The sequence below is a fragment of the Parasteatoda tepidariorum genome, chromosome 9, assembly GCF_982258835.1.
Source record: "Parasteatoda tepidariorum strain Cologne lab strain chromosome 9, Ptep-v5.0, whole genome shotgun sequence".
In the NCBI taxonomy this organism is placed as follows: domain Eukaryota; kingdom Metazoa; phylum Arthropoda; class Arachnida; order Araneae; family Theridiidae; genus Parasteatoda; species Parasteatoda tepidariorum.
Genome location: NC_141763.1, coordinates 38168037 through 38193142, shown reverse-complemented (window position 1 = coordinate 38193142; position 25106 = coordinate 38168037). Strand labels below are relative to the sequence as shown.

Here is a 25106-nt window from a genome sequence, read left to right as displayed (position 1 = left end):
TCAATTTTGAGTTTACGAGTACCAATATTCAACTTCGTAGCATTGTGATTTTAAACTCATGCAGAATACAAAAGAGCTCCTGGATTAAGCATTGGGAGGAATGTGCTTTCGTTGAGGACTTTTTAATAGGAATTCACCTGCATTTGCGCTCCATGGAGAGAAAAACCATTAAAATCTTTCATAGTTAGCCTGACGGCAAGGGGATTCTAGTCCGTGATCCGTCTTATTTTACGTCTGCACTGGTCGGGTGCTGAATTCATATCGACCTACCTCGTTGAGATTCGCACGCGGGTACTTCATTCGGTTCTATTCCCTTAGCCATCACGATTCTAGATCCGTGATTCATATAAAGATATATTACATGATTACAGCTTGTGAAATATTGGCTTTTTCACCAATATATTCGACAATCTCAAGTCTGGTTTCGTCAAAAAATCAATCATTGAGGGTTCCAGAATGGAAGAAAATCGGGGACCGCTGTGTGATGGAATTTCTGTCGATTTAACTTTAGCTTATAGTCTGTATCGTATAAGAAATATAAAAATATTTTCATTAAAAATTGTTGGTGCTGTAATATTCTAACAATACTTGTTCATGGGCTGTTTAAAATTAACTTTAACTCTATGTTCATGTTTGGCTAAGAAATTCTTTAAACCATCTGAATACAGTACCACGAAATGGATTTTTATTTCCAAATGCTATTTGTAGTCATTGAGAACATTCTTTTTTATTTAATCCTTCTTTAAAATCATAACACGATAATGCTCTGTCGCTCCATTTTCTCTTCTATCTGAAATGTATTCTATGCTAAACAACTTGAAACTAAGTAAATAAAATATAATCTGCTACGCTATATTCGTTTGTAATTTCATATTAAAATGTTAGCTTCTTTTTTGTTGCTATTACTCCTCTACGTGGGCCACAAGAATTTCAGAGTCACCCTCAATAGCTGAACTTTTAAATTTACATGCTTTACGATCCTCTTACTATACACTTTGTTCTATAACGTATTTTGAGTTACATGTTATGTTGAGTAACAGATTGAATACGGAATTTGTTATAGAACTGGAAAACGAATTTAAGAAAATGAATATCAGAAGACAACAATGATTGTAACACTTATAGCCAAAGTATTTTGTTGAAAATTAAATTATGGAACGAAAAATATTTTAAACCAACTTATATCTTTCGACTGCAGTAATTGTAATGGTTTCTTTTCAAATGAACTTCATAAAAATAAAATAATATATTTATTGAACAAAAGTAAGTTTAAAAACGTAAATCTTAAGACTACAATGATTGGAATGATTTTTTCTTAAACGTAATATTTTACCAAAATAACTATTTATATTGATTTATATACTATGAATAGTACAATTTGTATTTTATTTATAAACAGCACAGTTTGTGTATTGGTTTCGATATAAATATAATAATATATATTGCTTTTGGGGAAATATTGATACCTTCGAAATTCTTTAGATGTGGGTATTCAAACAACAATTTGATGTTCTAAAAACTTTAATTTAATCTGAGCGATGTTTTGTCAAAATAGTTTCGAGGAAAAAGAAAATTATTCTTAATTTGCGAGTCTTACTACCAGGAAAATTTAAAACATTCTGGAAATTAATTACCATTTTTTCTGTTATCCTTAACAAAGAATAAATTAACTATACAGCGCAATATTATAAGATGCTTTTAATTTTGTAAATCATCATCAGCTGCTACAACTTCACGGAAGCAAATTATTGATCGAAGCTCTCTAGGCGCCAGTTAAATGTTTCTAATATCTTCAAAATTACGAGCATATTCCAAGTAAGGCAGGAAAATTGAAAGCAAAGCATTACACTAGATATAAAGATATTTGGGGTTAAAATTTCAAGTATAAAAAAATAGCGCTTATAAGAAAGCTTATTTTTTCTTTATTAGCTTTCATTTCTTAAATAAATCTTGTGGAGTTATTAAAAATGTAGTGACCCTCTTGTTAATATAATAAATTTCTCAATTTTATCATCAAAATATAAGATTTTTAAAACTATAACTTTATCATACTCCTACTTAAAGTTACTTTCATAGTTACACGCATAAGAATAATATTGTATATTTAACTCATTCCTTGCTGAAAAAAATTAATGATTTTTATAATTTGCGACCATTTTTTTCCTCTATATAAAATTAAAAACGATGCTGTTTTGGGTGTTTATTATACATTGTGATTTGCTGCGCACAAATTATAAAAGTTTGAAACTACTAAGATGTGTAGTAAAAAGTACAGGAAATATCATGGAATAAAAAAATTAATATTTAATAATTAGTTTGAGATTTAATGCTTGTTATATTTGTAGGTGAAAAATGTATAATGCAGATCACTCTGCAGCCCACAGAAATGCATCTACAGTGCGAAAAATTAAAGTGATGAGAGAGTCATAATTATTTATAAACTTGCTTATGATGTATCAGTTGATGACAAAAGTAACAAGAAAAAATAAGAAAGAAATCAGATATTGCCAGATATGAACTTAAATGGTATTAAAATTCTTAAAAATTAACAAATTTAACTAAAAAAAGATAAAAAAACCATTTTCTATTATAAAAATACTATTATAAAGACATATACTGTTATAAAAACATATAAGGTTATCGATATATATCGTTAGCGAGGGAAATTTCTTCTCATTTGTTTCTTCGTATTATGTCACATATTCTGTATTCCTAAATTTAACCAACTGATTTTGCAAAAAAAAAAATTTCCAGGTAATCTTTGATTTTGTAACAATTAATTTAGAAAAAATAGCAATCGAGTGATTTCAGATGGATATAAAGATATTTAAATTAATAATATATTGCCGCCTAATCGAACATCTAGTTTAAGAAAATAAATGCCAAGGATGAAATAATTCAGTTATCGTTGTTTGTCTTTTTTAAGAAAACGGCATGGAACATAGGCACCTAAATAGTTAATAAAACAATTGATAATTAATTTATTTACTTTGAAGAATTTTATGTAACGTAATTTTCCTTATAAAAACCTATGTATGTTTAATTCTAAATTATAATTTTCACCTGCCCTACTTTTTAACAACTTTAACTTAACTACTTTATTATATATTTTTTGAAGTACATTAAGTTAATCTTAACTCTTTTATAAAGTAAAATTTAATTTTTTGCTCCTAAAACATGTTGACGCAAAATATTAACCAATAATATCATGGGATTATGTAACATGCTAACAAAAACATACCCCTATAATTTTTTTTAAAGGAAGAAAAAATATTCTTTTTTTTTAATAGGTAAAATTTTCTTGAATATTCCAAAGGTTTTCAAATTTTATGTTTGTCATTTTTTAATAAATAAATTTGATTTATAATGGTTTTGAAAATCGTTATATACAAATAATTAAGCAAATATATAAGATCTAATAATAGTGTAGTGAAGTTTTTAAACTCTGGGAAAATTAAACAAATTATAAACTAACAATAGTTATTATTTTGCTATAACTTAATGTTGCTGTTAAAACCATCTTAGAATGCTTTTCGAGAATGCATACTTTTGCTCTTGTTAGTGTTTAGGCTAAAATGCTCAAAATGCAGTGTTTCTGAGAGTAAATCAATCAAGGCCTACTATTTGAGCAATAAAAGCCTGGTTTTAAAAAATTTGATTCAGGCTCGATAGACCAAGACCAAATTGGACTAGCAGCAAAACTATTTCCATTATAGCGAGAGTTTGGGATGAGTAAAATATGGTCTTATTTTACTTAATTATAAATATTAATCAATGTTTACTTTTTGTGAGTAAGAAACAAGTTGAATAAGTCTTATATACTTGTCACAACGATTATAACCCTTAAACAAGATAGAATGAATTGATTTTCAATCCAGATTTTGTTCTTTTTCCATCTTGATATCAATTAACTTTTAGGCTTGTTATAGAGTGTTTAAAATCCTGGAAGAGCACATTAGAGAGAATATTTTGGCCGTAGGGGGGATTTGAAGGCTTCTAGAATATTAATTGGTTTGCCATCGTCATCCGTAGATTTCAACCCTTGCGACTCATTTTTTGGTAGATTTCAAACCTTACGACTCATCCTGGAAGAGCACATTAGAAAGAATATTTTGGCCGTAGGGGCGGATTTGAAGGCTTCTAGAATATTAATTGGTTTGCCACCTTCATCTGCAGATTTCAATCCTTGCGACTCATTTTTTAAGACAATATTAAAAACAACAGTTGCGCAAATAACCTCAAAACTGTTCTTGAGTTCAAAGCAATTATCCGAAAGGTAATCAAAAGTTATGATGCCTCGAAACTTAAGCGAGTTTTGCAGTATTTTGTTGTTCGCGTGCACCACAACCCAATCATTGATGGTATCATTGATACAATCATTGATGGAGCATATTAAACAAGCCATGCCATAAACTAAATCGAAACTTTTGTTGTAACCTTTGAAATTTACATAAAATGTTTGAACGTATTAGTTTTTGAAAATCCAATATTTCAATCTGATCATTAATTGTGACCACGAATTTACTTATAACCAATTCCCACAAATGTAAATGTTTCTATATATTAGTCTTCATAAAACACTCTCCTAAATGTTTAGCAACTTCATCTTATCGGTACGTCATAATTAATTTAACTTAATAATAAATGAAGGGTTTCGAAGCAATTAACTACTCAAATAGGAGAGGAAAAACTTGATATTGTTTTCTAATACATTTTCCTTCTTTTTTCGTATCTGCTTCATATCTAATGATTTTCAAGTATGCAAAATGTTTCTACGTGATGCTACGTCAACACGCAAATTTCAGTATAATTTCTACATTAATCCAAAATATAGATTTCTTTTAGTCTTGCGACTGAGTAAATTGATCACATGTGTCAATTAATCAGCGTTAAACATCTTTATTTCTTCTGACATTAACAGTGAGAATTGCTGAAAAGAATAAAAATAATAACGGGAAAGCTGTCACTTATAATTTCCTTCGTAATAAATATTGATCATTGGATTATATTGAATAATGGATATTTTTATTGCGAGATGGAATCATATAATTGTATATTAATTAGGATACGAATTGTGTTAGATTAATTCAAATTCTATTTTGCGGCAATTTTCCTGGGCAGTTTAATAATATACAATTTTAAAGAACAAATAATGATTTTGCGCAGGTCTTTTCTTATAAATATGCATAAAAAACTTTTTTAAATTCATATTTGATTTAAGATATTTCAGGCATAAATACATTATTGTATAATTGTTTATGCCTAGAGTGAGGAAAATCGTGGAATCACTTTCTTTATTCTTATGTCAAAATCAATCGCATATTTTCAAAGAGCCATTAAAACATAGTTCATTTTACTTATAAATAAGGTAACCAGTTGTCCTCGACTCTGGAGGACAGTACCTGAACTTCAATAAATGTCTTCAAAAGCTTTCAAACTCCTTGAGGACGGAAAATGTCCTCAAATCGTAATGCATGTCCTCCGCTTTTATATAGAATGGATTTTAAGAAAAAAGATCGCGACTTCGCATGTTTTTTTTTTTAAACTAGATAATTTTTTCTTACGGAGAATACCAGCGAAGAGCATAAAAGTACCATGCTAAAACTAACTATTGGAGATTTAATGCTCGCCTGAAAAAAATTTAAAAAAAAATCTAATCAAAGTTCATACGCACCTGGAAAATATTAAAAAGTTTTAATAAAATTAATTAAAAAAAAATTATAGTATGTTTGTAGCTACCTAAATATTTTAGTTTTTTAAGTAAATCTATGTAGGTACGAAGGTGGTGGATATGAAATTTTAATTCGATAGTGGAAACTAAGATTAAGAAATGTTTGATACCAGTATCTTAATTTCTTTTAGATGCTGTGAAACTTCAAGGAGGAGGTAATTATAATTATCATTTCTCTCATATCACCATTATGGATTTTAACTTATTAGCATTCAATATTAAAGTAAATAAACTGTAACATACACTATTTTTAACTTTCCGAGTTATTATGCGAGCATATGTTGTGGAGGAGACGAAATAACTTAAATCATAGAGTCCAAAAATTTCAAACTCAGATGAAGCTTTTAGGGCGTTTTTTTTCCCAGTAATGTTATGTTAAAATATTTTGACGTTATATTTACGTTAAAAAAATTTTGATGTAGTGAACTGAGACTGACTCATAGAAAGAAATTCATTTAGAATTCTACTAAATATTAATTTGATTCTTATGACGATTTTTCAGTTAGAAGATGATTGGGATTTTCGAAAATTTGCCTACTGGAAAGAATTGGTTATAAACTTGAATATCCGAGCTCATAAATAATCGAAATTATAAATTCTGTATTTATAACGACAAATAAACTCAATAAGAAGTGATCCAATGCACGACATATTAGAGAAAATAGCTTCCCCAGTATTTACCTTTTTTCTTGATCTCGTGAAAACCTTTACTGTTACCCACAATTATGTTAACGAAGTCCTTCATTTATACAGTCTAACCCAGTGAACATGATTTATAGTGAACTTCCGAATATAGTGAACTCCCGGATATAGTGAACGAAATGTTCGCTCCCGTTACTTTACTATACACATATAATATTATTTTTTTTTAATATAGTAAACCAAAAGAAGAGAGGAAATTGGATATTACGAACTTTTTTCTGTCTTCGATTGATTTTTTTTTACCTTCATTTTTTGGTAAGTTTGAAATTCTTACATAAAATACTTATACCGATTTTTAAAACCGTCTATTGAGTGAAATGTAGCCATAAGTATTTTTTCTTGCTTGCTTCTTCTAAATTTCCCATCTCTAAATAAAAGACATCCCTAAAATTTTTGTACGCAAGAGCAGTACAAAATAAAAGTTAATACATTTTTTGTTAATGCATATTGTTTTTTAATCATTTTTATATTTATTTTTATCGGTCATTTATTTAAATAATGTGTAATAAAAGGGAGCAGTTCGGAAAAATTAGTTAAAATTGTTTACAGTACGGATATAGTGAACAACCGGTTATAGTGAGCTGAAATTTCGGTCCCTTCAGGGTTCACTATAGCTGGGTTTGACTGCATTTTCTAAACTTATTAGCCGATGATCGAACAAATCAAATCATAGTTTGAAAAATAGCCTTCCATCAACATTTAGACACATATTCCCCACGGCTTAATAAAGAAACACATTCGAGCTCCTACTGTTCCCAAAACTATCTCAACTTTTTTACTCGCAGACGACTTCCTAACCCAACTTAGAATATTCTGGAAGAATAAAAACAATCCTTACCCCTATTCGAAGTGAATGTCTATTTGAATATCTGTGACGTCTCTTTGTTGAAACTGCTAACTATGATTACACCGAGAATCTACTGAGTCCTTATTCTCCTCTTCATACTATAATTTTATTGGTTTTTTTAAAACTCGCAAAGCAAAGTTCTCAAACAAACATGAAAACATTACTACCTGCAGTATAGTTACAAAAAAAACTTTATTAAGTACTTTTTCTTTAATTTTATCAATTGCAACAAGCACAAAGTTAATAATATGGCTTTTTTTCACGTCCGACTCGAAAGCAGTTTTTTGCCATGTCTAGAAAAAAAGGGCTAAATTTATTAAATTGTTTAATCAATTTGTTTTCAGCTTGCAAATTATTAAATACAATTTGGAGAATTTTTTCTCAATTTTACATCAATTAGGATTTTAATGATTTTTTAACATTTTAGAGTAAGTCTAAAAATTGAAAAAAATTTCCATTTTCGCAAATGAAACAAAATTTAAGCCTGTTTTTAACCTATTTTCCTGTTTATTTTACTCCTACATTTGATATGAATATATACAATTTACAGAAACATTGCGAATCGGGAGTTGAAAAGACCATTTTCAAAATAGTATTAATACAAGCGATTTTAGCTTTTTTATTAAAAAAATTTTCGTTTTAATAAGAATAAAATGGCAAATATAAATGTACCTGAATCGGGAAAAAAGAAAAACATGACTAATATTTCATTATTCAAAGTCAAGATTTAAAGAGATTTAAGTTTTGCAAGCAGTTACATAAGTATAGAACATTCAAAGAAATTCACGTTAGATTTTTCAGACTAAAAACAATTTTTTTCGTTTTTCCCATTTACTGCGCGAAACAAACTCGTAATAACGAATAAAGGACAAATGCATTCTTGACAGATACTACTTTTTGTGCGAGTAGAGAAGATTTATCCAGTTTTTCTTTATGAACGCTGACAGTTATTTCTTCTTGGGCAATTTTTTTGAAAAGCCAATTTCTATTCTCACTCTAAGTTACGTCAGTATTTTTTTCGGATTCTAATAAGCTTTTTTCATTTAAAAAAAAAAGGAAGGGATATTAAGAGTAGGATTATGATATATTTCTTTCATTTTTTGCCATGGAACTTATCAAAACTAGCTGGCATATTAAATTTTTAAACTTTTTCTTTTGTGAAAGAAAGTGGAAATACTTTTTTAAATGAGAAGTAATTTTTAAGTGTTTTTTATTGTATTAAAAACATTATTTAGAAAACTTATTTCGTTAACATACATCTTTAATAAAAGGCACAGTAGATTTACAAATCCAATCTGAAAATCATACTTTTAATTAAATTCATAATAAGTTTTTCAACATTTTTCTAAACATTATCGTTATTACATTTTAAGATTGTGAATTTATCAAATTATAAAGAGAATTTTTAATTCGGACGAGAATATGTTTGTAATCCTATGTAAAAAAACAACAACATAATCTGATGAAACAGCTTACAGCAATATAATAGCGATATAATTTCGAAAAAGTCTACGACTGCTATATCTCTTCACGATCTGCAGACAATGGCCAAATTCGTTGTAAAGTCCTATTTTAAGACCCTATAACATATTTTCTTGTTTTACCAATTTTCATTTTCATAGCCTTCAACCCCTTAACAATCGGTTAATTTTCAAAAAAACGATCATGAAAGTGTCTAGTTTGCCAAATACGCGCATTTGATTAGTGCTGACATCTAGTTTAAAATAAACTAACTATTTACAATTACCTAAAAAATATCCTGGTACTGCTATGTAGTGTGTAAAATGAGAAATATGATGTTTGAAATAAATGAAACAAAAGAAATGAATTAGTTTGATTATTTTTGGCGCATTACTACTGAACACTCCAGCCCGCCAATATCACGGGAGCGAGAAATAGCAAGCGAAAACTTACCCCGTCATTTTCACGGGAGCGAGAAGGAAGGGGTTAAAAAACTTTGCTTTGTAACAAATACGGATCTATGTAATAAATTAAAACTCAAATCTTAAATACTACACCACAATGGTAGGATGTATGAAATGTATTTATGATCGTGAAGTATTTATCTTCAAAATTTTTATTGCAGCAACAATTTTACAAATCTTAAATTTTTCGCTGGAATTTCTTTCTACAACTTTATTAGTGATGCCAATTTTTTACGCTTTGTTCGAAAATTTTTACTTAGTGGTAGCAAAGTTTGTTTTTATGCTTTAGAGCAGCGGTTCCCTTTTTTTTTCCTGCCATGGAACCCTAAATGATCAACCTTCTTTCGGCGAAACCCTCGAGATTTATTAAATTTCATTAGCAATTGCAAACATTTAAAGCAACAAAAAACTATTACTCATTTTAAAAATATTCAATTTTTGAAATTTTATTAATTATTTTAGAAACATTTAGTAAATTAATGAATAAACTTTTTTGCAACATATTGCTTAATCAATCGTCTCAAAACGGAATTTTATGTCAGTCAGTTGAATTCACAGGTCTGGAGCGCCATCTTGTTTGGCTCTTGATTTTTTTTTTGTCCAGTTCTTAATTTGATAAAAACTGAAATAGAAGGAACTGAAATGTGGTTTCGGTTGAAATATTTTTTTTCCAATGCCCACCTGTGTTAATATCCCTCAATTCAGGCCCTTACAGGGCAATTTTATTGGCCTTTCTTTCAGGGGCACCATATTAGGTGGGCCAACGTCGCTCCCGCATTGAGGACAGATAGTACAGAGAAGGAAAGAACATCCATGTCTTTCCCGGGATTCGAACCCAGAACCTTTCTGGTGCAAGGACAGTTCCCTGCCCCCTACACAGACCGGTCCGCTTTCTGTTGAAATAAAAACGAAAATAACAGTTGAGAACGGTTATTATTATTGAGAACGGTTATCTTGAAATTGGTTATTTTTATTCGATGCGAATACTCATAAATCGTTTATTACACCCCATAGATAAATCATTTACCCTGCATATCCTCTTTATTATTCTTCAATATTATTTATTAGAAAGAACATACATTTTTAATTTGGCTTTCTATTCTTTGCAAGCATTACAAATAATATCCTTAAAATAACGGAAATATTCTAGAAATAATGGATTATTAATTGGATATAAATTTAATTACAGGTTTCGAAAATCATAACTTTTTAAAAAGATAGTCCTAACTCTCGAAACCCCTGTTACACTTCCATGGAACTATAGGCTTCCGCGAAACACCATTTGGGAACCATTGTTTTAGAGTAGGAATCTTTGTTTAGTTAACAAGATTCTGCACTATTTTTTCTATTACTATTTTCTACACCACTACATGCGAGTGATTCAAAAACTCATATAAAAAGCTACTTTGTTCAAGTTCTCACGAGGTGAGGCTTTTAAAAATCTTGGCAAAATTCACCAAAACTTTGAAAGCTTTAATATTTGATTGTCTCCCTCTCTATAAAATCTTTTGGAAAAAAAGCTTAATTGGCAGCCCTACATTATTAAGTGTATTCTTAATATGTAACAATTCTTAATATGTAACAATTATCAACAATTTTTTAACAATGCAACGCAGCTTTTCATATTAATGATGCATATTTTATTATCAGATGAAAGGGACCGCTTCTTCCTAGAACGTTTCATAAAAACAAAAAAATACCTTATTCTTTATAAGATCAATAAAACAATGGAAAGGGGTTCTCTGCAGGTGCGCCCAAATCATTTTATCTATGGTATTGATTTGTTCCAAACATACATAGAACAAAAAGAGGAAACTGATCTTTTGTTATATGTACAATAGTTTTTGTTTCTTCTTCTTTGACACTATTTTCGATTGGGATTGACCACTTTGTTACTTTTTCGAAGCTGTTTCTTTGTTTTTCAATATTAACGTTTTATGAGTTTTGGCTTTCAGCTATGGTTGAGATTAAATGCTTCTCAATGTTTATCTAAACAAAGCTTTCGCATTAACCAACAGATTATAGAAAAAAATAATGGTATTTCAACCAGAAGAGGGGTCAAAAACTTTCTAAAGAGGAAATAAAATTGGACTTCCGTATATTTGTCTTGCATTTTTAATGTAATTGTAATTTATTTAACCCCTTAACGATTAGTTAATTTTCTAGAAAACGGTCATAAAAGTTCCTATTTTTCTTATCAAATCACAAATACACGTATTTGATTAGTGTTGACATCTAGTTTAAAATAAACTAACTATCTACAATTACCTTAAAAATATCCTGATACTGCCATCTGGTGTGTAAAATGAGAAATAGAATGTTTGAAATAAATGAAACAAAAGAAATGAATTAGTTTTATTCTTATTGGCACGTTACTACTGAACACTGCAGCCCGGAAATATCACGGGAACGAAAAATAGAGGGCGAAAACTCACCCCGTAATTTTCACGGAAGCGAGGAGCCAAAATTAAAATTATTTGCAATTTCTCCGTTCAGTAACAAAATATATATTTATATTTATTTAGATATTATAGTTTCAATCTCAGCGTGATTACACATTTCTTCTCAAGGCGTTATTGTAATCGTGAAAGTTTTTTGTATGCTGTCGTTGCACCACAACATAGGGAAACTACTGAGATATGATCAAACAAAAAAAAATCATTCTTCTTAATTTGACCAAAAAAAGTTTTCAAAAAAAAATGTGCAAATATGAACACATTTAAAATTTCAAAAATATGAAAAATTCAAGTATATTAACAAAACAAAATATCAGGTCATCTCTTACACGGAGAAGAAGAAAATTACTTTTTAGGAATTGATTTTCATGTAACAATTTTGTAACACTTTCTATGGTCGGACTAAAGAGCCATCGGGCATTCAAAACCCCCCAATCTTAACACCAAGAAGTTCAAATTTCCAATAAATGCATAATTACTAACTGGTACTTAGGAGCATGAGAAGAGATAAAAAATTTGGCGAGTTTTCGATAGTTAACATAGCCAAAAATAAAACCAACCACGCGTTATTAATATTAAATTTTAAATAACTTGGATACAACTCCAAAATGACCGTTAGTATTAAATATAATCCTGTTACCAAAACATTTTTGTGCTTAGTGGAATAAAATAGCTTAAAGAAAAAGAAAATGAAAAATAGATTTTAATATTCGATTAGTTGCGATTCTGAATTATACAGTTGCATTGAATTAAAAAGATAGCCGTTGGTTGGTTGGTGTCGTATCCTCTATTGAATCATATTTCATGGTGTGCTTGAATAGTTTTTGTTATTTCTATGGCATTAAAAGAATACAAATCCTCTTCTGTGGGGTAGTTTAAGAGGTGAAGGCCTGCAGCGACTGCAGGGCAGTTAAAAACATGATAAGATAGCCGTTACATTAATTGTTAAGAAAAGAATTATAACTGGATTAAGAATAATTAAATAAGCTAAATTTATGAAATTAAAGAAATTTTAAAAGCGGGGAAATGTATTATAGCTTCACGTTTCCTTTCTTGATAAAAAAAATTTTGTTATAAAGTTATGGACAAAAAAAATATCACTAAGAAAAATTAATATTTTGTAATGTTGACGTATTGTTTTAAAATTATGTAATTAGTGGTTCCACAATCTATTTCGAATATTTTTATGTCGGTGGGCAAATTAAAATTTTACACACGTTTTTCACAAATATAGAATAAATAAACTTTTAATGCATTCACGCTTGGTACTACAATATTTCTGGCTTATGCATTTTTATTGCATTTTCTTTATTAATGCATTGTTTGATTTCATGTGCAACGTGTGGTTCAAAATCTTAGAATCTCCCATTTTTCAATCGGATGTTATGCTTATCTATCGTAATAATTGTAATAACATTTTTCTTTTTATAAACTTCATATATTTCCAAGTAATAGAAGAATTTCAGAGCACGACAAAATAATTTATATCGCGTTGTTTACTTGCTTAGTTTACCTTATACAGCTGAAAGAGTTTAGTAACATATTTCAAATTTTTTCGTATCAACTGAAAAATTAATTACCTTAGGGAAAGACAAGAAACATTTTTAAGGTTAGTACTTCTATAGAAATCAGAGATAAGAATATAAGTCCATGAACCTCAGCTTTCCTAATTTGATTACTTGACAATAGCTTTACTTAACAATACTTGACAATTTGTTTCATTACTTAACAATAGCTTTTTCATTTTATTCATAATTTATTGATTATCAATTTTGTTTATTTCATTTCTAAACTTTAAAAGTTTAGAAATGAAGAGTTGTTTTTTTCGAAATCATAGATAAGATGTATTCTAACATTGAAAATCCTTTAACAAGTGTTGCTAACTTTACAACTGCTTGGTGTTATTTGGAGTTTAATCTATTGCTGTTTTAAAGGGGCTTTCGTAACTCCTTTTGTCACAATTTGCACTGAAATTTTGGTTTAAATTATTCTGAATCAGTACTTATTATCACTGGCAAGCAAACTGAAAATTTGTTAAAACTTTTAGTCTTATTTTACCAAAATTTCGTTATAGAAGTTCCAATTTGTTTTATATATATATATATATATATATATATATATATATATATATATATATATATATATATATATATATATATATATATATATATATATATATATATATATATATATATATATATATATATTGTGTGCTAATGAGTGTGCACATTCTGTCTTAACCACAATTTAATGTTTAATTGTGATGTAAATAATCTCAGCAAATTTGTTAGTCAGCAAATAAATTGCAATAATATAATTTCTAAATAATTCAAACGAGATTGAGTTAAAAGCCATAACTTTTGACAAGATATATTTTAAAATAAGAGGTAAAAGAGTGTGGAGGTTAAAATAAGTTAAGTAAAGTGAAAGTTAGTTTACTAATCCCGTTTTATAGCTCAGTTTTCAAATAACAGTTGATGCTACTTCATCTTTTCTGTACTTAGAGAAAGGACAAACAATGGGAGTGCAATTGAAATCGATGCTATGTCTAGAAACTAAATATATATTTAAAGGACAAAATAATTGAGTTTTATGGATATTTCAATAATGTACTGAATCGATTTTAATTATAGGCGTTTGGAGAACACTAAACTCTTTAGTAAGAGTGTGTTTGGAGGAAAATGTTTTTTTAAATTTTTATTAAAAGCCATTTAGTCAATTTTGTAATTTTTGAAAAACAATAGAGTTGAATAAAATTACTTTTATTTGAATATAAACTGCTGTTTTATAGTTTGTTGAAAAATTAAGAAAGATCAGAAATTCAAAAACTTAGTAACCATTAATTCTTTTAAATAATAACACGAACAGCTAAATTAAATAAATTCTGTTGATAAAGGATAATTAATTTTTTAATACATAGTTGAAATTTCAGTTATGAACATTTCTCTTAATCATATGTAGACATATTATAGGTGGATAAAAAATGATACGAAGTAGATTTTTATTAGCCAAAAGAAAAGAGAACAATCGATAATAGTTTTTAACAATTTGGAAACGTTTCAAATACTATGACAACAAATACAATAAGCGAACGTTTATTACGTCTAAGTTAATATTTAAAGTAGTTATTTAATTCAAAAGGGGGATTGGGTATACTTTGTTATGTATAGACAAATAAATTATAGAAATGAAGTATCCAAAACTATAGTTTCGATTATCTTAACAAGAACCTGCCTCAGATTAGAGACTGAGTATCATGCTTCCTTTCCAAGTTTTATTTAATGACTATAATCTAGTTTTTATATATAAAGATATAAACGTTAGATTTTTTTTATTACTATGAAGAGGAAAAATTATAGATAAATGGATATATTAAGAGGTTGTAGGGAGAAAATGATAAATGAAGTTCTGGAAAATTACATTTAATTTGACAACGTATAGAAACGCTAGTAATCTGTCAGCAAAACAATTTTTTCTCATTAAAAATTAGCTTATTTAATTAAAGGCATGACATACATATGTAGCGAAAACGTATTATGTAATATATATGGCGTACTGTGTTCCCATTCTTAGCCTTTTAGTTGCTTTTAAATAAATGTTCATTATCTTTTTGTGTTAAATATTCATGATTATTTACATGGATGATTTTTAACTTGAAATTCATGGAAAACTGTTCACGTACTTGGTAAAAATGTTTCAGAGAAGTTTAAAAACTGTAAAAAGTTAAAATTTTGAGACGGAAAAAAATTATGTTTGAACATAAAATCCGTTTTTTAAAAAACAGCGAATAAAGATTTTTCTTAATATAAAGAGAAATACAGTGGTCGCAGCGCCGTATTAAAAATTAAGAAGCTGCAACTTTATTTCAAACTAACAAAAACTTTAATTTGATCTAAAGTTAACAAAATATTTAATTTCTATATTTCACTTTAACTAACTCTGCTGAAAGTTTTAGAGCTAAACATATTCCTTAAAATTTTTAATGTGATCTCAAGAAATGATCTCATTTTCCTGCCACTATTTTATTTTTAGCGGGACGCTCAGAAATTTTATGACGTTTCCAGCTTAATATACAATCGTAATAACAACTTCAGATATAGCAATTGGCGAACTTTGAAATTGTGTTCATCCTATTATATCATCGTACAAGATCATATATGATTAATCATAAATCTAATAAGAAATAGATGCAATTTTATATTATATTTAAGTGGTAGAAAAAATTTCTGATTTAGTATTTTTATTAATTTAATCAAGTTACCTTAAAATAATTTTAACTCACACTGCAAATAGATATTCTAACTTAATTTATAGTTGACAAATTTACAGCTGGTGAGATTTAAAGTTTCGGCAAAATCAAAATTTATAATCGTAAAATAAATTCTTGGTTCACTATCACTATCAAAAATCACAATTAGGAACCTTAAAACTTTTCAGCTTTGGAACTGAATGTTGGATAAAGAACGTTGGAAATACACTGGTTATCATAAATTAAGGAAAATTCACAAAAATCGCGATAACTCAAGAAATTACACATGGAATTTTATGAAACTTACCCACAATATACAACACATAGTAAGGTATTAAACAACATAAAAAGAAATTATCAGACATTAATAGTAGTATAGAAATTAGCACATGTATAAAATAAACAAATTGGAAGTATCGGTTTGCAATAGAAAAAGTACCTTTAATATGGAATATGATTGCCTCTAGAAGCAATACAGCACAAACAGCGATGTGTGATGCTTTCAATTATGCGGTCTATCAGTTCAATAGGAAGTGAGAGCCATTGCTCTTGTAAAGCAGTTGCAAGCGTGGCAAGGGTCTGAGGGGGCGGATTGATGGCAGATACACGCCTCCCTAGAGCATCCCAAACGTGCTCGATAGGATTCAAGTCCGGGGATCGAGCTGGCCACTCCATGCGAGTAATTGTTTCCTGTTGAAGATAATCATCAACAATGCGAGCTCTGTGTGGTCTTGCATTATCGTCCTGTAACAGGAAGCAATCACCAATTGCCCCGGCATATGGGCGCACATAAGCATCAAGGATGTTGTCTCGATAAACCTGAGCATTCACGGTTCCCCTTGGAAAGACATGGAGGTATGTGCGCCCTCCTAAGGATATGCCTCCCCAAACACAGACACTGCCTCTTCCGTATGCATCTCTTTCACGGATGTTTGATGGATGATAACGGGTCCCAGGTTCTCTCCATATCAAATAACGTCTACTGTCACTTTCTAGACTAAACCTGGACTCATCCGTAAAGAGAACAGGCCTCCATTGATCTGACGTCCAGTGGACATGTTGTCGGGCCCACTGCAAACGGTCTCTCCTATGGCGTGATGTGAGCGGCACGCAAATGGCTGGTCGTCTCGCATACAGACCACCTTCGTGGAGCCTTCTGCGCACAGTTGACGTTGACACCAACCTTCCGGTGGCTGCAGCAAGAGAGGATGTGTCGGAGTAGCGGTTCTATTCCTGCGTGCACTTAATGTCAAATATCGGTCATCGGCACTGGTCGTAACAGTTGGCCGTCCTTGACTGAACCTCCTAGATGCCGAATCTGTGGTTTGAAATTGCCTCCAAAGTCTATGAACCACAGATGGACTCACATTTAGCCATCTGGCCACTTCTGATTGACTCTGCCCTGCCTCTAGTCTCCCGATGGCTCTCCATCGTAGTTCTTCAGGCAAATGATGCCTAGAGGTCATTATTACGAATTGGCTATCTCAGATTTTCAATGTCGCAATCACAGTAAAATTTGTGTGCTTTCTCTCAAACTTGGACTTTTATGCTCCAGGCAGATGACGTAAGCCGAGTGCAGCGCCACTAATTTGCATATTGCAATTTTACTCAGCTACTCTTAGTGGACAACATATGCAAATTTTGCACGGTTTGGCTTACTTTTGAAAGAGTTATCGCTATTTTTGTGATTTTTCCTTAATTTATGATAACCAGTGTATTATGGGCCTCGGCATAAAAGCCTTTGACCATTTCGTCCATTCTTAAAGTCGTTTGTTGACTTGTCGGTTGTTAAAAGATAAAACTGGAAAAGAAGATGTAACCGAAGTTTGAAGGCGAAGCTCCGGCAATTTTCAGGTCGGGGATTTGAAACTAGACTGGCTAGGAAGAATTGCTAAGAAGATAACTTTTATCACGAGGGTTTAAGTTGAAACATCTTCCATTTAACTAATTGATTCAACTTCATAATTACAAGAAGTAGTCTCGCAGTAGGAGCTGTAATTTTGTTGTTAGTAGTGAATTTAAACACCACGCTGTTAAAATTGTCATTCTAAGATTATGATAAAATAACTGGCAGCTGTCTGTCCATCCGATTAAGCGTCAAGTTTAAGGTAAAGAACATTTTTTCCTTTATGGTTTTGAAACCATTTACAAAACGTATGGTTATAAAACCATGAATACAAAACTAAACGGTTTTTTAACCATTTATTACTAGCATTTTTTAAAAACGTTAAAAAAAATGGTAATAATAATTATTTAACTAGGCATAGGAGCTCAGGTTTTCGAAAAGTAATGGGCAGTGGAGAGTGCCGGACACCGGAAATTCTTCATGTGTTGAAGGGAATGGAGGAAATATTGTGGTGTCAACACTAGGACTCAAGCTCCAGTTCTGCCGGTCATGAGATTGACTGATAAATCCGCTCGGCTATGGTATGTTCGCAGTTGCAAAGAACTAAGTAGATTTTTCAGGTGGTTCTAGTAGGTACAATAGAATTCTGGTTGTTAAACCGTATTAGGTGAAAGCAGTTAATAAACAGTTTTTATCAAACGTAGCAGTTTGATTACCATTTTATTTATGGTTATTTGACTGTTTTGATTAAATATGGTAAAATAACCATTCAATAAATTGTTATTTAACCATTTTTTCCGAGAAATTTCTAACAGTGCATATTTTAGCTGGGTGTCTGAGGCTGCGAAGCTGCCCCTTTCCCATTTATCATGAAATTGATTCGTTGAGGTATGAGAGTGAGATGTTGAATGCAAACGGAATTACAAATAGGGGGTTACCGGGCCTTAAAGGTTATGTATTGATGATGATGCATGATATTTACAGATGTGCAACATGGGGGAGTAAGATGTAGTTGTATGTTCAGATGATGATACTTGAGCTTCATTGAATAAGTTAGCTATTAATGTTTAGACATTGTGGCATTATTAAAGAAGAATGCTGCTAGTGGTCTTATTGTTCTGGCTTCCTTGAAGTTTTAGAAAAAAAATCTCATTAAAATGGGCGGATTGGCATCACGTGGCTTCGTAAAAAAAATTGGCATTAATTTTGGCAATATGTTGGCGCATTCTATTTATGCTAATATCCTTATAGGACTAGAATGAAATAAACAAGCTTTGCTGTTGTCAAATAATTCAATTAGTGGTAACAAAACTAAATTCGTTTTAGCATTGCTTATGGAAAACTAAAATGATTTTTATTATCTAAATTTGCAAATATACCAAAGTATTTACCTCTACCAAAATCGTTTGACTTTTCATTCTAAATTCTTCAATTATTGACGTAACATATTTTTAGCAAACATTTTCATAACGCAATATGAAATCATAGAATAGTGAGTGTTTTTTACATAGTGGAATTTTCTCGAGGAAACTATTGGGAAACATTCTCAAAAGTATTATTCATATACACCTTGTTTGAATAGTTAAGAAGATATGTATTTTAATGTAGTTATAGAAAGAAGGTTGTACCAATTTTATGAAACTTTTACTATCACATAAAAAAGATTTTCCGTGTATTTCATGCAGTTTTTTGCCAACTTAATATCTTTTGTTTCGTAAATTGCAGAAGTAACCAAAATAAATGTTTTTCTATTTGAAACGATTTGAATAGCTTGATCTGTAGTGGTCACACATTTTAAATCTTTAATAAATCTCATCCGATTCTGAAATCCAATTTTTATAATATCTTTAAGACATGCTTTTAAATTAAAAATCGAATAACTTCATTTTAGTTTTTGATTATGAAAAATGCTGATCAAAAATTCTTTACAAAAACTCAATTGTAATGTAAAATTTATGAAATGCTAACCTCTAATTAACAAAAATCTTTTTGCTATTAATTAAACAAGTTTGCTCTAACCATTATTTTACTTTAGAACAGCGATTAACAATTTTTCAAGTCTACGGAACATTAAATGATCGAGCTGTTTTTGGCGAAACTTCAAGTTCATAAACAAAAGAAACAGTTGTGAACATACTGCCCTCTCTCTCCAAAAAACAAAACAAACAATAATAATAAAATATTGAATAAATAAAAGATACCATTGTATGGATCATATTAATGTAAAGAACGAAATTCATTCAGTCATCGTTTTATCAATAATGTACTTAAAATTTTAGAATTTATATCAAGCAGTTAAATTCGCTGCATAAGCGGAAAACGAATGAAGTACGATGAATTATAGTTTTCAAAAAACAATTGCAATAAACATTGAGAATATCTATCAAATAAACAAAATTCTTTGCTCTGTGATTGGATCATTTTATGTTGAACTGAGAAGCTCGATGAGAAATAAAAATGCAATTTCTTATAAATGCATATAGTTTTCATAATTTATTCAATATTCTTGGAAGAAATTTTTAAAAAAAATGCTTTTCATTTTCTTAATTTTTATTATTTTGCTAAAATGGTTTCATAAAAATAACCAAAAATAAAATAATGGATGGTTTATTGTTAGGATATAAATAGCATGATGACAGGTTTAAAAAATCATTACTGGTTTAAAAACCTTAAATGCTCAAGACCCGCGTGAGCCTTTCATGGAACCCCAATGCTCCACGGAACACCATTTAAGAACCGCTGCTTTAGAAAATAATTTTACTGGTAAGTAATAAATATTTAATCGTAATTAGTTGATCGCAGGTAAGTTAATGCAATAAAAGACTTCTATTTAATAGGTCAATAGTTACAGCAAGATTTTTGTCAGCAAACCTCAGAACGTTAAACTTTTTATTGCATAAAAATGGTAAAATTGTAAGGTAATATATTAAAAAACATTCGAACGTATAAGGTGCCTTAATGATTAGTAGTTACCATAGTTACCAAATGTGCGTGCTATGAGTCATAAAACTTTCCATTTGCCTTGCATATCGTTTTAACGCCCAGAATTCAGATCTTTTGAGGTAAAATGTAATGAGTTTACAACACATAAGATTGCTATTTTGATGACAATAGATAAATTTGTTGCATGAATTGAAACAGCTATAATTTTGGTAAATAAAGATGTATGCATTTAAATGGCATTGTGGTAAAGATCTGGAACAGAAAAAAATGAATAACCCTTTATATATATAAATACATACTGCTAGAAAGTTGCATGTTAAATAAAATATCATAAAAAATTTATCACAAGCTTTTGCATTGTGAAAGAGATATTGATATTTCCATATTCTTATGGGACTAATAAATATTTTATTATTCAATGAATGAAATTTTAACTGATGCTAAGACGGAATGTATTTATTTTACAACGGATGTAAGCACTATAAATTATATATTAATAAGTAAATTATTCAAAATGCAAGGAAAATAAAGTAAAAAAGTGAGAGATTATTGTGGAATAAAATTTAGATTAATCATTAAACAAAATTAATAAACGAAATTCATTCTGAAATGTTAGGTAAAATTTATTACATAGATTAATCAAATGAATGTTAATGTAAACAATTTTATATTCACGTAAAAATATTTAAATATACTTTGTAACTTTATAAATGTTTAACATTCATAAACTTATTTATCAATTTTAGTGCGTCGGATGCAACAATTAAGTTTATTAATGAAAACATAAAAAAGTAAGTTTTTCAACAAATATTTAGTATTAATATTTTACTTTAACTCTAGGAGGCTTCGCCCCCTGCTCGCTGGCGCTCATACCTGTACTTTTTTTAAAATTAAATAAGGAGTTTTCTGCCGTTATTAATATATTTAGTTTATCAGTTTAATGCAAACAGCTTATTTTTACCCAAAAAAAAATTTACAAAGATTCTTATCTATAAAACTCTCATTAGGCCGGTCCTAATTAATGGTTCTGAAATCTAGTCTTTAACTAAAAATAAAAAACACAAAATAGCAGTTTTAAAAGAAAGATTCTCAGAAGCATCCTTATCGGTGTCAAAGAAAATTTCCATAGGCGAAGACTTTTTAATTGAGAAATTTATGGAACTTTTTAAGGCTCCGATATTATCCAAAATATTAAAATTTATAGAATGGATTTATCTTTTATTTTATTTTCTCCAAGTTTTGGGCATGTGCCTAGGTCGTCATGGACCTTTTACCATATGGCCTAAAGCTTGGATACTGGTCCGGATCCACCCCAGCCTAGGGACGAGTCCGGTCAGCAGGTTTTTATTGAAAATTTTGATTTATGCATAAATAAAATGACTTAAAAAATATAAAGTACAATTTGAAATAAGTAGTTTGCAGTAAATTGTACAAAAAGGAGGAAAACATAATACTGTAACATGACAGTAATTGCAATAAGCAAAAATCGAAGGAGCTCTCTCTAAGAGGAAATGTACAAAAATTTTGTTAAACATAAATCAAGCCTTAAAGGAGAAAAAAGTAAATAGAAAAATAGTTTTTTTTTTAAATCTGAAAAGTCACAAACTTTCAAAAGTTTTTGAGAGGTTGATTAATAGAAAGTCGAGCCGCTAGCTGTCGTATGAGTGCATTCTAAACGAATGTAACATTTGATTGTAGGTAGGCAAAAAAATCTGGATGGTCAGGATTATGTTCGGTTCCCATGTACGTGTTTGAATGCCAGCAGTTGAAACAGTATCGCTCATCACTGTTGCTTACGTGACAATAGAATGGACTAAGCTCCTCATATCTCTATATTTGATTAAAAAAAATAGTAAGCAAGACGTTTGTTTTAAAGCCTTATACTAGTCGAAAAAGTAAGGCCAAAGCAACAATTGCTCAGTTCTGTGAAATCAGGCATTAGAGTGATTAAGAAAAAGAACTGATAATTTCCAAGGAAGTAATCCAAGTCACACAGGGCAAAAAGTATGTTATCCAGGAGGAGTCTTCAACAAAAGGCCCTAGCCAAACCAAAGTTGTCGTAGCAAATATTATGGTAAATGCAAATAGCTTTTTAAAAACTTATTGGCAGTCTTATTAAATCTTATTAAAATCTTATTTAAAATCTAAGTGATCGTTGCAGTACAATTTTATTATATGAAAGTCAACGAAAATATTCAACATTAAAACAAGAAACAAATTAGTTAGGTTTAGTTCTAGAAAGTAATTTTTTATATTTAATTTAAATTAGTGGATTGTTAATCATGCTCTTCTCGGTAAAAATATCCATTGTTACAAAAAAGTATTTCATACATATTTAAATTACTAACAACCAAATCTCAAAAATACACTTGATAAATTTCGGAAATTTCATACACTAAATCCTGATATTTACTTCCAAGATGTTGAGAATTCGCTATATATTTGCTTAAATAATTTCTCCTCGTTAACTTACTTTTGCTCTACCATAAAACTAATTACTACTTTCCTCCTTACAACTAAACTCTTCCACTTCTAGTTGGAGTCTCTAATCAAGTAAATGGTAGTATAAAAGCTATTATCCAATGAAATGCCTTTCATTGACGTAGTTTACTGGAGTATTGTAAATCTGCTATTTCTGATAGCCAATTTAAGTAGATTGCGCTTACGATTTTACGATTCTTCTTTAATCAATCTAAAAAAGAATTAAAGTGGATGTCGTAAGACCCGTATGTTGATAAACGCAATGGACTTGGAGAGAGCAATTCATTGAGTAAAGAAATTAGAGAAACATATTTCTGTCCACTTAATTTCTAAAAACACCTTTTCTGTGCTTGAATATCGAATATAAGACATATTTGTATATACCTGTCTCTGCATGATTATTGCGTGTACTATCTCTTTCAGTTTGAGAAGTAAAAGGAAACCTTATGAGTAGTTCTTTTAGACCTGATATGTAGTGCTAAGGAGAAAATAGTAAATATAAAGTTTAATTCCAAAAATACAATAAATAAGATTGAAATTAAGTGTCTATGAAATAGATTTTTTGTCATATTCCAGCTCAAGGAGGTTGTTTTACATATGGTTGTTTTGATGAAGTTTACGGATATAAATCCCTAGAAAGTTAGGATTTCTTTAGATAAATATGGATCTATTGACCTAAAAGTACCCAGTGTTTTTCCTTCATTTTTATACCAGTAAGGAGGTACAGATACTACCGATGTATGTTTCAAGCTTTTATATTATTTCAAGGTGTATTTTCAGCTAACATGTTTATTCGTGTGACAACTTAAAGTAAGACAGAATTTTTGATATGATTAAAAATGGAATATAAAAATACACAAAGCATTTGTAGATAGAAGAAAAATGGAACACAAATATGCGAGATGCGTTTTTCTGTAGAAGAAAAAAAGGAAACATAAAAATGCAAAATAAGCTTCACGATGAAAAAACAAAAGAAACATAAATGTGCGATATGTTAATAAGAAGTGGAACTGTTTTATCATGACTTATGAAATTAATAATATTCAAAAATCATTATGAAATTCATATAATTTTATATTATCCAGAGATGCCAACTTGCTTTGCTTAGGTTCAAATTTTTATTTTCAAGCTATTGTAAACTTAACGTTTAAAGGAACAATTTCTATTATTAAAAATTTGTTTTAAAGTTATTTTGCTCACTACTATATTTAATAATTCAAAAGTTGAAATAAATTGCCAATTGTAAGCAGTTTTTCCAGTTGACAACTGTAAATTGACAGCTGCAACTGCCTTGAAGTTTAGCAAAATTATTTGTAATAAAGTAGTTTTAATTTTAATTTTCAAATTCTCTACGATGTTTTAAAAAAATTTGACGCAAGTGGATCAGTTGACTTCCTTGTATTATCGTGTCCCCGAAGTAAAAAATGCTTTAGTTTTATTCGTTATTAAAATTATTTTAATATTGCACTTTTAATCAAGTAAATAAATTCTTTTAGAAATCAATAACTCTTTTGAAACTATCTTTTCAACCACTATTCCACTTGATAAGTTAAGGGGAAAAATTTTATTTTCGAATAACAATATGTACTTTTTTATAAAAATTAAACTATTGATATATATTTCTTCAATCTAAACCAAACTCTTTAAAGTATTTTGTTCATTTTAAAGTTGTTTTTTTTTTAAATACTAGTGGGCTGCGCCCCCTGCTCGCTAACGCTCGCCAACCCCCGAAAATTGCTACGCAATGTTATATGGTTTGCTCCGCAAACCAAGCTCGCTTCGCTCGCTACTAACTTAGGTATATTGCAAATGCACAAAATTCTAAGAATTCAAAACAATCATTCAAATCCATATAACAGCATTTTTTTCTAAAAAAAATTACATCTTTTTAGTAAATACTGAGTCCTTAAAATAAATTTGAATTCA

The 25106-nt window shown here is 29.6% G+C and overlaps 1 protein-coding gene across 1 annotated transcript in view; it reads right to left on the bottom strand.

Annotated features, from left to right (window-relative positions):
* LOC107443081 (solute carrier family 7 member 14) overlaps window positions 1-25106 on the bottom strand; it is an 84858-nt gene that overhangs the window by 40697 nt on the left and 19055 nt on the right. The gene's annotated exons all lie outside the window — the stretch shown is intronic.